Source organism: Panthera uncia, chromosome B4 (assembly GCF_023721935.1).
Source record: "Panthera uncia isolate 11264 chromosome B4, Puncia_PCG_1.0, whole genome shotgun sequence".
NCBI classification, from domain to species: domain Eukaryota; kingdom Metazoa; phylum Chordata; class Mammalia; order Carnivora; family Felidae; genus Panthera; species Panthera uncia.
Window position 1 is genome coordinate 85,577,951 of NC_064809.1, and position 18,890 is coordinate 85,596,840.

The window sequence follows — 18,890 nt, forward strand, 5'->3', positions numbered from 1 at the left end:
AAACATATATACAGATACGCCAAAATACCAATTTATACCTATAAGTTTGGCAAAGATCAGAAAGTTTAACAACACACTCTTGGGAAAAGCATAGAGAAGCAGGCATTTTTATACATTGCTAGCTGGTGTGTCAATGAATTTAAAATCGTTGGAGGACAACTTGGCAAAATTTATCAAAATTTCCAAGTTTCATGCATTTGGATCCAATCTCACTTCTAGCAATTTACCCTACCAATGGTCTCGCACAACCAATATGTACACCTTTCCCAAACAAATTACTTAGATTTTGCTCCCCAGGCTATACCTATTGACTTCGAAAAGTTTCCTTTTCTGGCTCTTTGGGAGATGTTCATAATAATGTGTTCTCTCTGGTCCCTCCTACAAATATCTTTGCTTAATTTCTAAGGATTTGCTAACATTTCTACCCATTTTATGCAATGGAGTTTTAGCAGTCTCCTGGTTTGTGTTGTTTTATTTTCTCATTCTCCTAGTTGCTTTTAGATGATTTTTAGCAAAGGGAAAGACAAATGCCAACCACTTATCCCACCATCTTCAAACCGCAAGTCCTCCTAATTACTTGAATCCTCTAATCCCTTGGTGTCTGAAACCGGAATCTCTCCTACTTCTTCTTGTCCTGTATGACCTACCCTTCCCATTCACAGTCATGAATTCTTCTTCCTACGCCCATCCTTTAAACACTGTTGTGTTTTAGGATTCTATATCTTTCTCTTGATATACTTTCTTAGCAATTCCACCTACTCTTGTGACCTTAACTACCACCAGTGTATTAATGGCCCCCAGATCTTTAGCATTGACCCCCATCTTCAGACTTGTATATCAAATCACCTTTGTGGTACCTACACCCTTCAATGGAAACCTAAGATTAAATTTATCCCACTTTCCCACCCAAAAACATTCTTCCTCTCATATTTCCAAAAATCAATTAATGATTACACTATTCACCAAGTTACTGAAGACAAAAATATATATATAAGAATCATCCCTCTTCTTCACTTTTCACTCATGATCAATCATCAAGTGGTACCGATTTTACCTCTTAAATGTTTTCCAAATCTCACTCCTCCACTGCATCCTTGCTACTGCTGCTTTAGTAAAGGTCCTCATCTTTTTTGGTCCTGGAATATTGCAACAGCTTAACACCTTCTCTTCCTGTATCCAGCCTTGCCCCCATTAAGTTAAAGCCTTAACAATCCATCTAAAATCCAGATCCAAACACGTAGACCCTATGCTTAACATCCATCAGTGGATCCCCACTGCCTTCAGGTTAAAGCCCAGACTATTTGCCATGACACAAGGCTTTTGAAACACATTCCTGTCACCTGTTTTTCCCATTGCATACCTTGAATTAATGTTCAGGTAGTGCAGAATTTGTGTGGTAGTTTGGCTCTGATATCAAGATGTTTCTTACTTCTGTCCTCTCTGTTTATCTTCCGTATCTTCCTTCTTTTTGGCTAAACCTTGTTTATCTTTCAAGACAGCAGTCTAATCATATCTTCCAAGAAGGCTACTCTGAAACTCTTGGTTGGGATAAGTGTCCAATCCTACTCTGTACAGTTGTGCAGTTTATACACTTCGCTAAAGTACCTGGTTGAGGGGACAGGTGGGGGCAAACAGCGGCATGGCAAAAGTGTGCCTTTTTCTTTCACAAAGGTACCATGGGGGCAGAACCAGCTTCATGGGAATATGACCTATGTCATCTCATGAGGCCCCAGTCTTAGAAGGTTCCCACACCTGGTTTAATACTCTGATGTCACCTTCTTTAATTCATAATAATTTTTAACAATGGCCCCACATTTTCACTGGTATTGAGCCTGTGTATGGACTATCTCAGCCCTATAAATACTCCAATCCTCAATGTCCTCATGGACATCTCTTGTGTACATCTTAACCTTTATTAGTTTTACTATATTATATAATAATCGTCCATTTTATCAGCACTTTCCATGTGCTGGGCATTGTGCTAAGTATCTTACATGCATTATCTTATTTAACCCTCCCAACCCAGTTCACTGTGGTAGGAACTATTACCTTCTCATTTTGTAGATGATGAACCTATGGCTTAGATACGTAGCTTACCCAGCATTAGGCATATTGACTCTAGAATCCTGTTAAACCTTCAATCCCTAAGGATTTTAAGCGAAACTTCTAATCTATAAATCTGGTCATCCCACTAGATTTAGAATGACAAATTATGTTTTATTCATCTTTATAGCCCTGGCAACTAGCATTGTCTGAACATTTTAAGTATCTGTTAAATGTGTATTGATCTAAACGCAAATCTAATCTGCAATGAGTTGTATTTGGAAGTTATCAGCAGAACTATAGTATAGAGCATTCCTAATGTAGGTGTATTCTTGGTGTATTTATATATATCCTGAATATGACTGGGTACCCTGGGCCATTCTTGCACTGTCTTTTAGCTTCCTTTAAACCAATTAGAATGTATCTTTGCTATCACAAAAAAACAAGAGTCCAATTCCAGGGACAGTGAAAAATACGTAGATTTTTACAAAACAGAATAGCAAAACCTCTTTCTAATTCCCTTTGAAAACCTCAGGAATTTTCTTAGAGCTTTTCTTTCCACAGCAACTGACCTGTCTTTCCTTTTTTCTCCTACTGTGTCAATTGCAGTCATCTCCTCCTTCCAGAGTCTTCTCTCTGAGTGTTAAATCTACAGAGTGGAGAGCAATTTAGCTCTTTAGGCTTCTTCAATTTCCATCCTCACTGTGGCAAAGTGTATTTTCCAAGGGTTAGCATCACAATATGTCTCATCTCACAAAGCCCACCCCTTAAAATACTGTTGTGTTTTAGGGATTCATTCTTGATCCACATCTTTCACCTGGTATACTCTTCTAAAGCAATCCCATCTACTCTCTGGGCCATATTAGTATGCTAATGGCCCCCAAGTGTTCCGCACTGATCCTCATCTTCAAACTTTCACACACTTCTACACATGTCTTATTACAAGATGACACTGACATTCCTGTCATCAAGAAACAGCTCTTCTCTTGAATCTGAGTAGACACTTGTGATTACTTCAACCAACAGAGTATGGTGGGAGTGATACTATATGACTTCCACAGCTAAGCCATAAAAATGACATGCATTCTACCTTGCCTTCTTGAAATGCTCTCTTTTTGAAGCTAGCCGTCATGCTGCGAGGAGTCCAAGCAGCCACATAGAGAAGCTATGTGTAAATGATCCACCTAAGGTACCAGACGACAGCCAGTATCAACTGTCAGATATATGAGTGAGTGCATCTTCGGGTGATTCCAAACTCCTGCCTTTGAGTTACTCAAGGCAGCCCAGATGATACTGCATGAAGTAGAAATGAGCTCTCCCCGCTGCACCCTCCCAAATTGCAGATTCATAAGTAAAATAAATGGTTGTTGTTTTAAGCCACTAAATTTGGAGTGGTTTGTTATACAAAGAAAGATAACTGAGACAGTTATCTAATGCTTGTCTCAATAGCACTAAAGATTTAAGACAGAAATTATTTCAAAAGTTTTAAGTTGCATATATATATATATATAAGTTTACTTACTATGCAGTCGCTTAGTCCATAGTTTTTTTTAAGGTTCATTTATTTTGAGAGAGAGCACATGCATGAGTGGGGGGAGGAGGGAGAGAGAGAGAGAGAGAGAGAGAGAGAGAGAATGAGAGAGAATCCCAAGAAGGCTACATCCACGCTGTCAGCACAGAGCCAGATGCAGGGCTCAATCCCATGAACCATGAGATCATGACCTGAGCCAAAATCAAGAGTCAGATGCTGAATCAACTGAGCCACCCAAGCACCCCTATTCCATTGTTTAAAATGATAATGCTTGCATAAGCTTTTAAGTAACTACAATATATCACCACTATTAGTATTATTTTTGTTATCATTATATCCTGAAATAAAGCTCTTATGAATTATGATAAATAGAAAAGTGAATTGAATAGGTATCATTTAACCATTTTAATCAAATTTTGACATTCACCATAGAATAGGTGGACCAGGGAAGCAGCATCCATTACAAAATGTGTCCCATAAAAATTATTTCTGTCTACTTACAGTACATGTTATATAAACTCCTTGAGGAAGTATATCTGATTTTTTTCTGGTCTTCATCAGCACCAAATAGTAAGGTAACACAGATTCATCTCTGGGCACAGGCACTCCCTCTGCAGCACATGATGATGGAGAGCTGAGGGCCCAGAACCAAAAATGGTTAAGAAAGTGGTAATGATGGAGAATACCAGTGATTGTTATTTGGACAATAACTGTCCTTATTTTTCTTTTGATGCCGTAAGACTGATTTTTCTTGACTGCTAATCAAAGAAAAGCTTAGCCATTATAGCAGCCAAGCCTTTCTCCAGTAGAGACCAACCATAGTTCTTAGATTCAGGAAGTTTTTTTATCTTAACTTCAGCCTGAGTGGACTCACCAGACAAAGGCTGGTTATTATTCAAGCAGTTTGAATAATAAGTACTATTGCTTTGCTATATTGCAGTATAATCTCCTGTTTCCTATATTGTGTAATTTTTTAGTCAGCAAATTCTACTTAATTGGCTCTCTAATTATTGGGGTGTGGAGATCTATAATAATTCAAGGTGGCTCTCATTGCAGAGTTGTTCTGACATAGGAAATTAGAAATTGTAGACTTATGTAAGCTCCTGAAGATTTGTCTGTTACTGTGTTAGAAACATCATAGCTAGGAGCACCTAGATGGCTCAGTCATTTGAGCGTCAGATTTCAGCTCAGGTCATGGTCTCGTGGTTTGTGAGTTTGAGCTTCACGTTGAGTTCTCTGCTGTCAGTGAAGAGCCTGCTTTGGATCCTCTCTCTCTCTTTCTCTCTGTCTGCACCTCCCCCACTTGTGCTCCCTCTCAAAAAGAAATAAACATAACAAAAGAAAAGAAACATCATAGCTATCCAGGCTTTTAATATTTTATAGCAAATATACTCAAACATAGAATTCACTAATCTGACCTGCTACTGATTACACCCTTATTATCACATCCCATAGACTTCCAATCTCAGTTTTCTCAGTTAAAAACAAGCACCTCATCAAAAGGTTTTGAATTATTCAATGTAACAAATGTTTATTGAGTACCCACTTACATGCAAGTCCCTGTGCTAAATGCTTTGAAAGATGTAAATATGAATAGAGACTTGATTCTTCCAGGGATTTACAGCCTAGGGATGACAAAAACAAATAGTAAATACAAGTCTTCCATGTGAAAGAATATAGTGCGTGCCATAAAAAGTATATAAATAAAGAGCTACAAAGGATCAGTGGAAAAAGAAATAACAGGGTAGGGAAATGGAGAGTGAACAAGGTCAGTAAGAGATGAGGTTGTCCTTGAGATGAGCAGAAATACTGGGTAGAATTTTACTACAAAGAAGCCTGAGGGCAGAAGAGAAAAGGGGTGATAAGGACATTCTAGATCCATGGGTTTAAATCCTGAGTGCATTCTAGATCACTAGACAAATATCTAATTCTCCACACCTCTATCCAACACACACAAGCCAAGGTTGGAGCCATTTTTCTATGAGGACAGAATAGCATGGGTTTCTGTGTACCAAGAAGATATGAAATACAGATATGTTCTAGGAAACTGAAGTGTCCATTTTGGTTTTAAACATGAAGTACGTGTAAGAAAACAATGAAAGATAGATTTGTAAAAGTTAGATTGGAATCTTATCCTACAGCAAACTTGCCTCACAGTGCACTTCCACTGTAAGCACTTAGATCTGGCCCACTTCCTTTCTGACTTCATTTACTGTGGTTTAGAATTTAAAATGTCTTCTAGTTTTATCAAAGATAAGGAGTAGGTTTCCTAGTTTTCTTCTCTTTATTGTATTGACATTATTTTCCAAAAGAGGACTCAAAAATACTTTGCTATCTTTAAAAGGGACTACTCTTAATTTTTCAATGTAATTTCCCTATGAAGTCCTTATCCTGACATACAGGAATTTTAACTAGTTATTTTCCCCCCGCAGGTGATCTTTTTCCAAGTTAGTGATGTGTCAGTGAACTTCCTAATTTGGTTCCAGCAACTGCTACCATGGTAGTTAGTGGGACGGTGGAAGTCTAATTTCTGGATCTTCTGAAGAAATAGTGTACCATAGCAGAAGCGAGGAAGATGTTTCCAACTGCCTCCCCATTTGAAAATTACCTCAGGCAACAAGGAAAACAAGAAACAAAAACACAAAGTACACCTTTGCCTATACTGGGAAAAGCAAAGGGAAACAAGCTGCCTTAGCCCTCAGAACCCTACAAGGACTTGGGAATGGGAGGCAGTGATGCAGAGAAGGGACTGATAACACAGGGATTGTTTGTAAGATGACACGGTTAGTAATTAGACTCCCAAGTTTTCATCTTCAAGAAAGCCAAGCAACTGTCCTGTCCCCATCCCCATAGGAAAACACATGCTTGTTCTTGAAATACAGAGGTGCCAGTCTGAAGGTTATCAGACATAGGGGAAGGTGGTGAAAGAGTTCATACTGAGCAATAAGACCGCTCTCCTCTCTCTTCTCTGTCCAGATCCAGAAAGAAGACCAAGTAAAGCAATGAGAATTCCAAAAATAGTGACAGCGGGAAGTTCCAAGACAACAGTGAACATCAAGGAGAGACACCAACCTATTAAGACTGGCAGGACATCGCATATGTCCAGTGTTGATGTTTCTAAGAGGGAAATTAGAACAAATAAACTTAAAGTTCACACCTGATGAAGATGATATTGAGATATATTTTAAGGAAATTTTGAAACCATGGGAAAAGTTTAGCCAAATTTCCAAAGAAATTCAATGAATGAAAATGAAAAATAAAGCAATTATCAACTTCAGAAAAAGAAAAAAAAGAACAAGATAGTAAACACCTGACTCATCAGCGATCAATATTCACATAGTCAAAAGATGCAGACACAAGATAGAGATTTAATAATCAAAACTTGTGATATAGAATGTGTAAAAGAATAGAAGGAAGGAGTAAGAAGCTATAAATTACCTTAAGTCTTTACATCCCAAAGCAGAAAGACTATAGATGTCTATGATTAATAATCAGGCAATACCAGTATAAGCATATTATGTGTAATGGAGGTAAACACCAAAGTCAACTTTTAAAATAATTGAAAGTGGTGGCTTCCAGGGAGGAACATGAGAGAAGGTAGAAAAAGAGACTTTAATTTTTATGATATATTCTTTATAGTGTCTACTGAATTTTAAGCTATTTGAGTAGAATACTTTGGCAAGAAGTAAATAAAGGACATAGATGTTGACATGAACATTTTGCATATGTCAACATTTCTATTTCTAGATACACACTCTATAGAAACTCTCATACGTGTTTACAAGGGGATGAATGTAAGGATGTTCATTTCAGACTTGTTTGTAAAAGTAAAATATTAGCCCAAATTGAAAGGTCCACTAGGAGAATAAATAAATAAAATGTGGTATATTTGAAGGACAAAATATTATACAGCAAGTAAAAGCAATGCACTAACTTTATATAATATATATATATATATATATATATATGCATGTGTATGTGTGTGTGTGTGTATATATATATATATATACATGAAAAACAATGCTGTTGAAAAAAAAGGAGTTGAAAAGTGATTTATGCAGGATGAATTCATTTAAGTAAGGTTTAAAACATAAAACAATACTATATATTTTGTCTGATACTATAATGTGTATAAAACCATAAAATTTGAATGGAAGGACACACATTAAATTTATGGAAAAGGGGAAAGGAAATTGGACTGAATTGGGGGAACAAAGACTTCAATTTATCCTTACTGTTTTAGTCACTATGTTATAAAAAGATAAAGCAAATATGACAAAATGTTAACTATTGAGTATTGTGTGCTCGTTTCACAGGTGTATGTTTTATCACTTTGTGTAATTTCCTACACTTTTTAAATATTTCCAATTTTAATATTTAATATCACACATATACAGTCTGTGACTGCATCTACAAAGCAGAGTCTTCTTGTTCTGAGAAAATATAGTACTTTGACCAAAGTAAAGTTCACAGAGATTGAAATTTACATGCCTTATAAGAACACAATCTACAAGTAATAGGAACTAACCAGCTTGTAAAATTCTCATCAAAAATTTTCTTCCCGCCTTTCTGCCCAAAAGTTGGATTCGTTTAACAGGACTTTGAGGGGTGCCTGGGTGGCTCAGTCAGTTAAGCATCCGACTTCAGCTCAGGTCATAATCTCATGGTTTGTGAGTTTGAGCCACCTCATCAGGCTCTGTGCTGACAGCTCAGAGCCTGGAGCCTGCTTGGGATCCTGTGTCTCCCTCTCTCTCTGCCCCTCCCCTGCTCACGCTCTGTCTCTCTCTCTCTTAAATATAAATACACATTTAAAAAATAAGTTTTATAAAAAGGACTTTGAAATGAGTTCTAACCTGAAAAGTAGATATGAAATATGTGTTTAACATAAAATTTGTGTTGAAACCTATAGGCTAACCTACTAAGATTTTAACCTAAGTTATTAAGATTTTAAATATTAAGATAGTTAAGATACTGAGAAAATGAGGGGCACCTGTTGAGTTACTAAAATGTTAGTTAAGAAAATGAGAGCCTCAGTCAGTTAAGGGTCCGACTCTTGGTTTAGGTTCAGGTCACTATCTCAGGGTCATGGGATCAAGCCCCACAAAGGACTCCAGCCCCACATAAGGCTCCATGCTGGGCATGGAACCTGCTTAGGATTCTCTTTCCCACTCTCTTTCTCCCCTTCCCGCATTTGCACTCTCTCTTTCTAAGACAGAAAGAAAGAGAGAGAGAGAGAGGGAGGGAGGGAGGGAGGGAGAAAATGAAAACACCTTTAGTTACGAAGATTTGCATAAAAAGGACTATCAAGATGCAAGTTTTCCATTACATATTTCGTATAGCGACTACGTTTCAATGTCAAGCTGCTCCACCTAGTAATATTGATATAGGAAGTGCGGCAGGGAGAAGCTTTAGTACTTATGATGCTGGACATGCAATGTAGCACTAGCAAATTTGGCTTTAAGAACTGCCTAATTACATATTTATAAATGCATATCATGTACCTTTAGGATGGAATGAAGCCCCATAGCCATTTCAGTTTATCAAGTAGATGATGTAATTTTTTTAAAATATTATGCAGTCGATTAAACCAAGCAACAATATACACTCATGGTTACTTGTGAAGGCTACCACTTATGGAATGATTGTCTATTTCATTGTGTGGTTAAATGCCAGGGACTGGAGCAAGCAAAAACGAAATAACCTGGGTAAATGCAGAAATCTGAAATGATGGCTCAGTAGCACCCTCCTGTCAATCAGCACAACCATTATCTTCAACAGTCACTGTGCATGGGCAATATTCTACTCATTTTATCAAATATCCCTGCCTCTTCAAAGACCAGCTTTTGGCTTTGGGGGATCCTTCTTTTTGTTTCTTTTTTTTTTTTTAATTCTTTTTTATGTTTGTCTATTTTCGAGAGACAGAGACAGAACATGAGCCGGGGAGGGGCAGAGAGAGGGGGAGACACAGAACCTGAAGCAGAAGCCAGGCTCTGGGCTGTCAGCACAGAGCCTGATGCGCAGCTCGAACCCATGAACCGTGAGATCATGACCTGAGCCGAAGTTGGATGCTCAACTGACTGAGCCACACAGGCGCTCCTGTTTCTTTCTTTTTTTTTTTTTTTAATATTTATTTATTTTTGAGAGAAAAGAGTGCTAGCGGGGAAGGGTCAGAGAGACAGCAGGACAGAGGATCTGAATTGGGCTCTGTGCTGACAGCTGACATCCCAGTGAGGGGCTCACAAACGGGGAGATCGTGACCTGAGCTGAAGTTGGCGCTTAACCAACTGAGTCACCCTAGCGTCCCCTGTTTCTGTTTTCTATTTTATTTACTTCTGTGGCTTATTCTGTTGTATTTTTCCCAACATCTTAAAATAAAATTTTAGCTCACTAATTTTCATTTTTTCTTGTATATACATGAAAGACCTTAAATGTCACCCTTGGTTCTCTTTTAGCACCAAATTATTTTCATTGTCATTCCTTTATCAATCTTATATAATTTCCAATTATGATTTATTTTAGCCATGAGCTATTTAGTTTCATTTTTCAAACACAAAGGACTTTGGAACAACCATTTTTTTCTTAAAGATTTCTAATTTTGTACAGAAATGGAGATCTTTACAACATGGATTGTTTGATACATTTTTAAAATTTTTTACCACTTCAAACTGCAATTTTTATGAATGTTTTATCCTTGTTTGAAATAATCTGTATTCTCTAGTTGGGCAGAAGAATCTGATTATGTTGTCCTAATTTTCTATATCTTTAATGATTTTTGCTTGATCTATCAAGCTTTTTTAAAGTTTCTCAATTTCTATATATAATTCTTGAGTCTTTCCATGTTATATACTTCGAGGTGATGCATTCAGATACAAAAAGATTCGAGACGTTACATTTTCCTTATAAGCCATTCTTTTCATCATTTGACAGTCTTTTTCTAATAAGGTTTTGTTTTGTTTTGTTTGCTTCAGAGTCCACATTGATATTTAATTAATAACATGATAAGATAACTCAAAACAGATTTTGATATGTCAGCAAAACCAACTTTCCTTGATATTTTTCTGCCATGTTATTTTTCATCCTTTTACATTCAACGTTTCTGTATGTCTTTGTGTTTTAGCTACCTCTTATGATAAAATAGCTTAAAGCTGCTCTTTTTGTTTTTGTTTTTAGGTATAAGAACCTGTTTTTTAACAAGTCAAATTAGTCTACTCACATGTATTGCAATTGCATTTGACCTTATTTCTACTATTGTAGATATGTTATGTTTTCTATATGCTATGCTTTTCATTGCTTTCCCTCCCACCCCCACCCCCCATTTGCTATTATTGTTATCATTGTTGTCTTCATCTGCCTTCTACTGGATTGGCTTAATTTACTGTATTATTTTCCCTTCTTCTACTCATTTGGAAATTGTTCGTTTTCCTTTCCTTTTTTTTTTTTAAATGTTTACTTTTTTCCTTTTGAGAGAAAGAGAGATAGAAAGAGAGCACGGGGAAGGGACAGAGACAGAGGGAGAGAGACCGTGAGAACATGACCTGAGCCAAAGTCAAGAATCGGATGTTCAACTAACTCAGCCACCAGGCGCTCCATTCTTTTTCTTTTTCTTTTTTTTTTTTTTAAATAGTGACTCTTAAATCTTTAACATAGTTGTCTTAAAAATGTCTAAAGTTAATTGATATTTCTATACTTCTGTCATTTATTGTATTTGTTAAAATTATTTCGCTTCAACTTCTTTTTTTTCTTAATTTTAACTGTGGTAAAATATACACCAAAAATCTACTATCTTATCCATTTTTTAGTGTATAGTTCAATAATGTTACATACACTCACATCATTATGTACCCAATCTCCAGAACTCTTTTCATCTTATAAAATTAAAACTCTATACTAATTAAACAGCAAATCCTCATTCCCTGCTTTCCCCCGCCTTTTGCAACTACCAGTACATTTTCTGTCTCTATGAATTTGACCACTCTAGGCACCTTGTGTACGTGGAATCCTATAGTATATATGTCTTTTTGTGACTGGCCTTTTTCACTTAGCATGAAGTCCTAAGGTTCATTCAAACAGCTTCTTTTTAAAACACCCCTCCCTCAAGTCAGTCTATTGTTTTTATTTCCTCGCTCACCAGTGCTCCTTATATTCCTCTCACTTCTAGGTTCAAATTTCATCTTCCTGAAGTACATGTGTGAGAAACTGCGAGAAGTCAGTATGTTGTAAATTCAATCCTTTCCTATAAATCTCTTTATTTCCTTTCATCTTGAATAGTTTAACTGAGTACAGAATTTTAAGTTGGTTTTAATTTTTCCCTCAGCACTTTGAAGATATTATTCCAATGTCTCCTTGCACATACTGTAACTGACAAGTTTCCATCTAAACGGCATTTCTTTAACAGAGAAATCTTCTTTTTTGTATTTAAGATTTTCTATGAGATCCATATTTTTATGTTCATGAAAATGGGTCTACGTACTTATAGGTATGCATGTATGTGCATTGATTTTTTTTATTTTTATCATTCCCATCAAACTCATTGTAATTTCTGTGTGTATGGGTATGTATGTGCGTGTATAGAGAGTGTGTGTATGTGTGTATATAGAGAATTATTTTTTGTTTTATTTTGTTTTCATGAAATTCGTTTTAATTTCCAAATCTGAACCTGAAGATTTCTGAGTCTTTTGAGGGGGAGGGGGAAGTGTAGGCATTATTACTTTGAATATTGCTTATTTTTCATTCTGGAACTCCTAATAGAAATATGTTGGGTTTTGTCCACTCTCCACGTGTCTTAATCATTCTTTCTGATTTTTCATACTTTTATCTCTATCCTGCATTCTGGTAATACAGTAGATTAAAGGATTTTTTTTAGCAAATGATCCCTCCCTTCACCTCTCCCTATAGGAGGAATATGCTTTCTCTGCCACAGATTTTAAGCTTGCAAAGTTGGGCTTCTCTCTCCATCACCTGCTTTTTGCATGAGACGTGACTCAAGTGTCTTCTGGCTTGAGGAGCATGAGATGTATGTGGAACACACTTTAGTCCACCCTGCAGGTTGCAGGCCAGCTGAGCCTGCCAGGATCAGCTAAACTTCAGCCAACCCAGAAGGGCATGACTAAGAAATATATGTATATTATCATATGCCACTAGGATCTGAGGTGTTTTGCAAGGCAGAAAAAGTTGACTGATACAGAATTTTATATTTAATTTTTTTAATGTTTATTTATTTTTTGAGAGAAAGAGATAGAGCACAAGTAGGGAAGGGGCAGAGAGAGAGGGGGAGACACAGAATCCAAAGCAGGCTCCAGGCTCCGGGCAGTCAGCACAGAGCCCGACGCGGGGTTCGAACCCACGAACTTTGAGATCATAACCTGAGCCTAGGTCGGATGCTTTACCGATTGAGCCACCTAGGTGCCCCTATAGAATTTTGTATTTAGAGTGGAGTGCTGTCATAACAAAAACTTAAAATATGTGGAATTGGCCGTGGGAATGGGGAGTAGGCAGCGATGCAATTATCATAAGAGAGTGGGAAAATGGCAGCAGTCTTATGTAGTAGCAAAACATTTGGGAAAATTGTTACCTGCGATAACACAAAAGTCAGAGTATGTACTTAATATACTTATTAAGTTGGGTGAGGTGATTTCAAAGCAGAATGTTAATTAAAAAAAAAGCTAGCTGCTGCTTAGCTACACTGCATTTAAAAAGGATAAGCTGTGATGAACACCGGGTGTTGCATGTAAGTGTTGAATCACTAAATTCTACACCTGAAACTAATATTACACTGTATGTTAACTAACTGGAATTTAAATAAAAACTTAAAAGAAAAAATGAGACATAAGAGGTGAACTCAAAAAGAACTGCCTGGATTACAAACAGAATTGAGAAGGAATTTAAGAGTCCAGAAATTCTGAAATTTGTAGGGTTGAAAATGAAACTATTTATCATGAAATCCCAACCTAAGAGAGAAGGCAAATCTAGGTTGCTACCAGTAACACATGACCCTTGGGTAAAGGCAAAATCAAGGCTGTAACTGCAACATCCTTTAGTAAAACCTCAGAAAAGATAAAGGTGGTACTGCAGGTCAGAGTACCATGAAAGCAAAGCTTGACATGGAAATTAGCCTGCACAAAAATGTCCTCAGAATCAACACCTCTGAAAGAAAAGGAAGCAAGCAAGACTGGGCAGAGAAAGAAGGTGAGCTCTACTACATTTACAAAAAGTCTTCACTCCGCTGAATTTAGATGGCTCCTCAGAGTTGTTCCAAACTGAGGCAAAGGTGTCAAGCCTTTATAATCCCACATCAACCAGTCATTACATACTGATTGTCCCCTGGAAGTGAGCATGACCTAGGCATGGTAGCTCCTTGTTTGATATTTTATGAAAGATCCTATGTCATGAGATCAAACCCTCTGTAAGTCCTTTGATGGTAGAAATGGTTGAGGCACTGTTGGCAGGAAAGGAAAATAATACCTGTAATGTCAATTCCAATCAAGATGAATCACTGCCTTCTTCCAGGGTAGGACCCAATGTATTTAACTTACCACCATTTGTTTCTCTTCTGGGGTTGATTCCATATCACAGGCTCACCATTGGTCTCTGTTCCTGGCAGGGGACACATGTGGTAGCAGTAAGGGTTAGATCAGCCTTGATAAAAGGGAACCCATTCTTTGGTGCTGTTGTATAGACACTATAGTTATGCATTCATGTGCTCATTGCTCTGGCTCTGGGGATGGAGGCTATTTGATGTCAGCTGTTGGTGTCATTCAGTCTGTTTGTTCAATACCTGTAGTGGTGTATACTTTATGATTGGTGTTCACAGGTAACACTAAAATCTTGACACTTTTACCCACTCCTCTAGGTCCAGCCACATAACTTTTCCTTAAATTTCCTGGTGCTCAATCTAACAATATTTCTCTTTTCAGGACCCTGACCAAACTTGTCTTTTCATGCAAAGTGGATGACCAAGTGTACCATCCAAAGCTCTGTTCACTGGGAGAACTTCCCCTCACTACTTGCTTTCAAGTCCACTCACGAATGGATCTATAGTGCAGATACCATCATTTTTTGGCTTATACCCACATACTGAGCTGAACCATTTCTAAATAAAACCTCAACTTGTCCCCTTTATTGTAAACTAGTCATAAGGTAGCCATCATGCAGCCAGAGGTATGAGCTTAGGTGGACTGTCTACTACACATATTATCTACTAGATCTCTTCAGCTGGGGTGGGGGGAGGGGGGAAGGGAACTAAGAAAGATTAAGAATATGGCCTAACAGAATGTTGATGGAGGTATCTGTAATTAAGGCTATAAAGTGAGGTGATCCTATCTCAAAGAGAATTGTGGATGTAGCTTTTGGCATGTAGCATTGACTAGCATCAAATACATAGAAAATCCACAACAACTGAAAGTATCACAGGCTTGGACTAAAAGTCACTGAGACTCTTCAAATATAAAAAGAACCTTGCGCGCCAGTGTTCTACACACAGGGGACAGACCACGAGTCTCTTAGCCACCAAGAAGAACCCTCCTCAGAAGTGGCTAAGGAGGGTGATGGAAAAGGATAAATTCTCCCTCCTCACCAGAGGAGCAGAGCAAAGTGCCCTGAAGAAGCATAGATGGGAAGTGTTTTTCAAGAAATAGAAGTAAGACTTCATCAAGGAGTATTCCACATCCCCAAGGTGGAGGGTCTTGGAAATAGTTGCCTAGCAAGATTTAAGAATTGCTGTGGACCAGTGACTCCCATACGTATCTCATTCTTCTTGTCAAACATAACTGTTGACTATAGTTATCCTACCTTTGTTCTACCATCATGTATTGAATGTGTGAGAGCAGATACCTTATCTTTTAAATATTCAGGGCTTTGAATCACAAGGAGACACTCTACACCTTATATAAATCATGTGATCCTAGACTTTAAGCCTAATGTCATGCTTGAATGAGATTTTTGGGGTGTTTTGAAATGATTGAGTACATATGGTTAGTGAATGAATATTTGTGACTAAAAGGGCAGACTGTAGTAAAGTAGATTTAAAACACTGTCCAACATATAGTCATTCCTTCCCTTCTCTTCCAGGCAGGAGTATACTTTCCCACTATTTGATTTATGGCTTAGTCATATAACATCCTCTGGCCAATGGGATATTAATGAACAAAACAGGACCAAAGGCTTACAATGTGCTTGTGTGGCTGGACTTTCTCTCTTGCCCTTCAGCTTTTCCCATCAGAAGAACATGCCTCAGGTAGCCTCAAGTCCTTATGATGACAGAAATGTACAATATACTTGGGCTCAACTTGCAGCTTAGAGCCAAGGTCACTTGAGTCTAAACTAGATTTGCCAAATCCTAATGGTAGTAAATGTATGGGAAGTAAATGAAAGTATATTTGTTGTATGCCACTGAGTATGTGGGTGGTTGGTTACAAAGCAGAAGCCAATTAATATAGGGAAATTTTCTCAGATTAAGAATTTATGAACTGTTTCCTCATTTGCATCATATTGGTAACTTAACCTGTTACTATGAATATTTGTTGGGGGGGGTGAGGGGCACCCCCACCCTCACCCCAATTCATATGTTGAAACCCTAATCCCCCATACCATGGTATTTGGAGGTGGGCCTTTGGGAGGTAGTTACGATTAAATTAGGTTATGAGGGTGGAGCCCTCATAATGGAATTAATGGCCCTATAAAAAGAGGAAGAGACATAAAATGGCTCTCTGACTGACTGCTTGGACAGAAACATCTGTCTTCCCCTGTCTTTGGCCTGGGACTGATCTCATCTGAACCTTCTGCTAGGTCTCAGGTCTTCAGACTTGGACTAGAAGTTAAACCAGGGGCTTTCCTGGATCTCTAGCTTCCAGACAGCAGATTGTGAGACTTCTCAGCTTCTATAAATTGTATGAATAAATAAATAAATAAATATATATATATATATATATATATATACACACACACATATATATATATACACACACATATATATACACACACATATATATATACACATTTGTATGTGTATGTATATGTATATATGTATATCTATGTATATATGTATATGTATGTATATTTGTTTCTCTGGAGAATACAGAATTTGGTACTGAGAAGTAGGGTGCTGCTGCAACAAACACCTAAAAATGAGGAAGTAGTTTTAGAACTGGGTAATGGGTAAAAGCTGGAAGAATTTTGAAGCACATTCTAGAAAAATCTGGTATTGCTATGAAGGTGATTCTAGTGAGAGCTCAGGAAGAAAAGAAGAGAGCTGAAGAGAGAGTGCCTCTGTCTTCCTCGAAAACACATGAATAATCCTGAATGGAATGGTGGTAGAAATGTGGATGGTACCAGCCATCTGATGAGATCACAGGAAACTGGAGAAAAGCGGCAAAGAATTTGGCTGAATTGTGTTTGTGTCGTAGTGTTTTGTGGAAGGTAGAACTTCCAAGTGATGAAAGGGGATATTTAGCTGAGAAGTTTTCTAAACAAAATGCTGAAGGAAAAGCTAGGTTCCCCCTGAATACATAAAGTAAATTTCAAAAAAGAAATTAATTAAAATAGAACTGTTGAGCAAAAAAGAGACCAGATCTTAAATATTGTGGAAATTTTCAGCCTGTCCATACCAAATAGGAGGAACTGTGTTGGGAAAAGAATGCTAAGGGTGTGGCTGACTTGCCATTTAATTAAGAGATTAATATGGGTGTGAACCACGGACCTAATCGATGACCCCAGCAGGGGCGTTGCCAGTTTGAACCCAAAGGAACAGAGATAGGACAAAATAAAGGAAGGCTTTTGGGTTTCTTAGATCCTAGAGGACCCAGACCATTGAGTCTTAGGCTACAAATATGTGACATTCTTCAAGACAAGAGAAGCATGACCCTGCTGCTGATTCGGAGATCATGAGAGTCGCCAACTCACATTCAGCAGGCCAGACAACTCTTAATCCAAACTATGGGGGTGAAGCTGCCAGGAGCTGTGGGGGATTCACAGTCACTGGCCGAGCTGTGAGGTACACTGCAGCTTCCCACTGAGCCATGGGGATGAAGCTGCCAGCCCAGTGGATCTGGACGGCAGAGCACCAAACGAAAGAAGACTATTCTCCCACTTTAAGGTCAAATGGGATTTGCCTTGCTAGATTTCAGACTTACTTGGGACGCCCTCCTCTCCCAATTTCTCCCTTTTGGAATAGAATTGTCTACCCTATGTCTAAAATACCGTTGTATTTTAGATGCAAGCACACAACGTGTCTGGTTTCACAGGTTCACAGCTAGAGAGGAATTTTGTCTTGGGATGAATCATACTTCAAGTCTCATCCATATCTGACTTAGGTAATAGCTACATGAGACTTTGGCCTTTGGAGTTTAGAGTTGGTGGTGGAAAGAATGGAGACTTTAAGGGATGTTCAGATGGAATGAATATACTTTGCAACGTAAGGATATACATTTGGGAAGGAGCGATGGCAGAATGCTATGGACTGAATGTTTGTGCCCCACCCCCCCAAATTCAAATGTTGAAGCCCTAATCCCCAATGTGATGGTATTTAGAGGTGAAGCCTTTAGGAAGTAATTAGGGTTAGATTAGGTCATGAAGGTGGCTCTCTCATGATGGGATGAATGCCCTTATAAAAAGAGGAGGAAACAGGAGATCTATCTCCACCAAGTGAGCACACAGCCTGGAAGGCAGTCACCTGCAAACCTAAAAAGGGCTCTCACCAGAACACAATCATGTCCACACCCCGATCTTACACTTCTAGCCTCCAGAACTGTAAGAAATAAATTTCCATTGTTTAAGCCACCCAGTCTGTGGTATTTTTGTTATAGCAACCCAAGGTGACTAAGATCCCTATCCATTTAGATTTTAATTTCAATAACCAACTTATATATTCATAGAAGGTCTAACTGGTTCATTTTTCAATTTGCCTTTTCGTTTTTGCACATTTTACTGTTCTTTCCTTAGTTTCTATTTTTTATGTTTACGACCATATGAAATTTACTTATTTTTAACACAGATTTTTCCATTACTTATGGTTTTTTAATTTTCTCTTTTTGGTGCATATGTTGACACTTAAATGGTAGTTGGTTTTCTAGTGCATCTTGTAAATTTTTATGTTATCTTCTGTATATGATACTTTTCTATCGTAGTCCATGAAACCTAAAATAGAATAATGTTTCTACTGGGAAGTGTTCATTTGATTCTTTCCCATATCGAGGGGTTTCAACATCCTTGGATCAATAGCCTCTATTCAGCACGTTCTACATTCTGAATGTATTCTTTCCCCATACACGTATCATAGTAATGTTTGGTGAGAGTTTATACCTACTATTCTTTAAATCTTGTT

The 18,890-nt window shown here is 37.8% G+C and overlaps 1 protein-coding gene across 1 annotated transcript in view; it reads right to left on the reverse strand.

Moving 5' to 3' along the window:
* TAFA2 (TAFA chemokine like family member 2) overlaps positions 1-8,166 on the reverse strand; it is a 517,570-nt gene extending 509,404 nt beyond the window's left edge. Inside the window, exons 1-3 of the mRNA XM_049625877.1 lie at positions 8,103-8,166; positions 5,125-5,199; positions 4,076-4,208 (exon numbers count right to left, since the gene is read on the reverse strand). The gene's annotated coding sequence lies outside the window, so the exon portion shown is untranslated. The remainder of the gene's footprint in view (positions 1-4,075; positions 4,209-5,124; positions 5,200-8,102) is intronic.
* Positions 8,167-18,890: the final 10,724 nt, after the last annotated feature.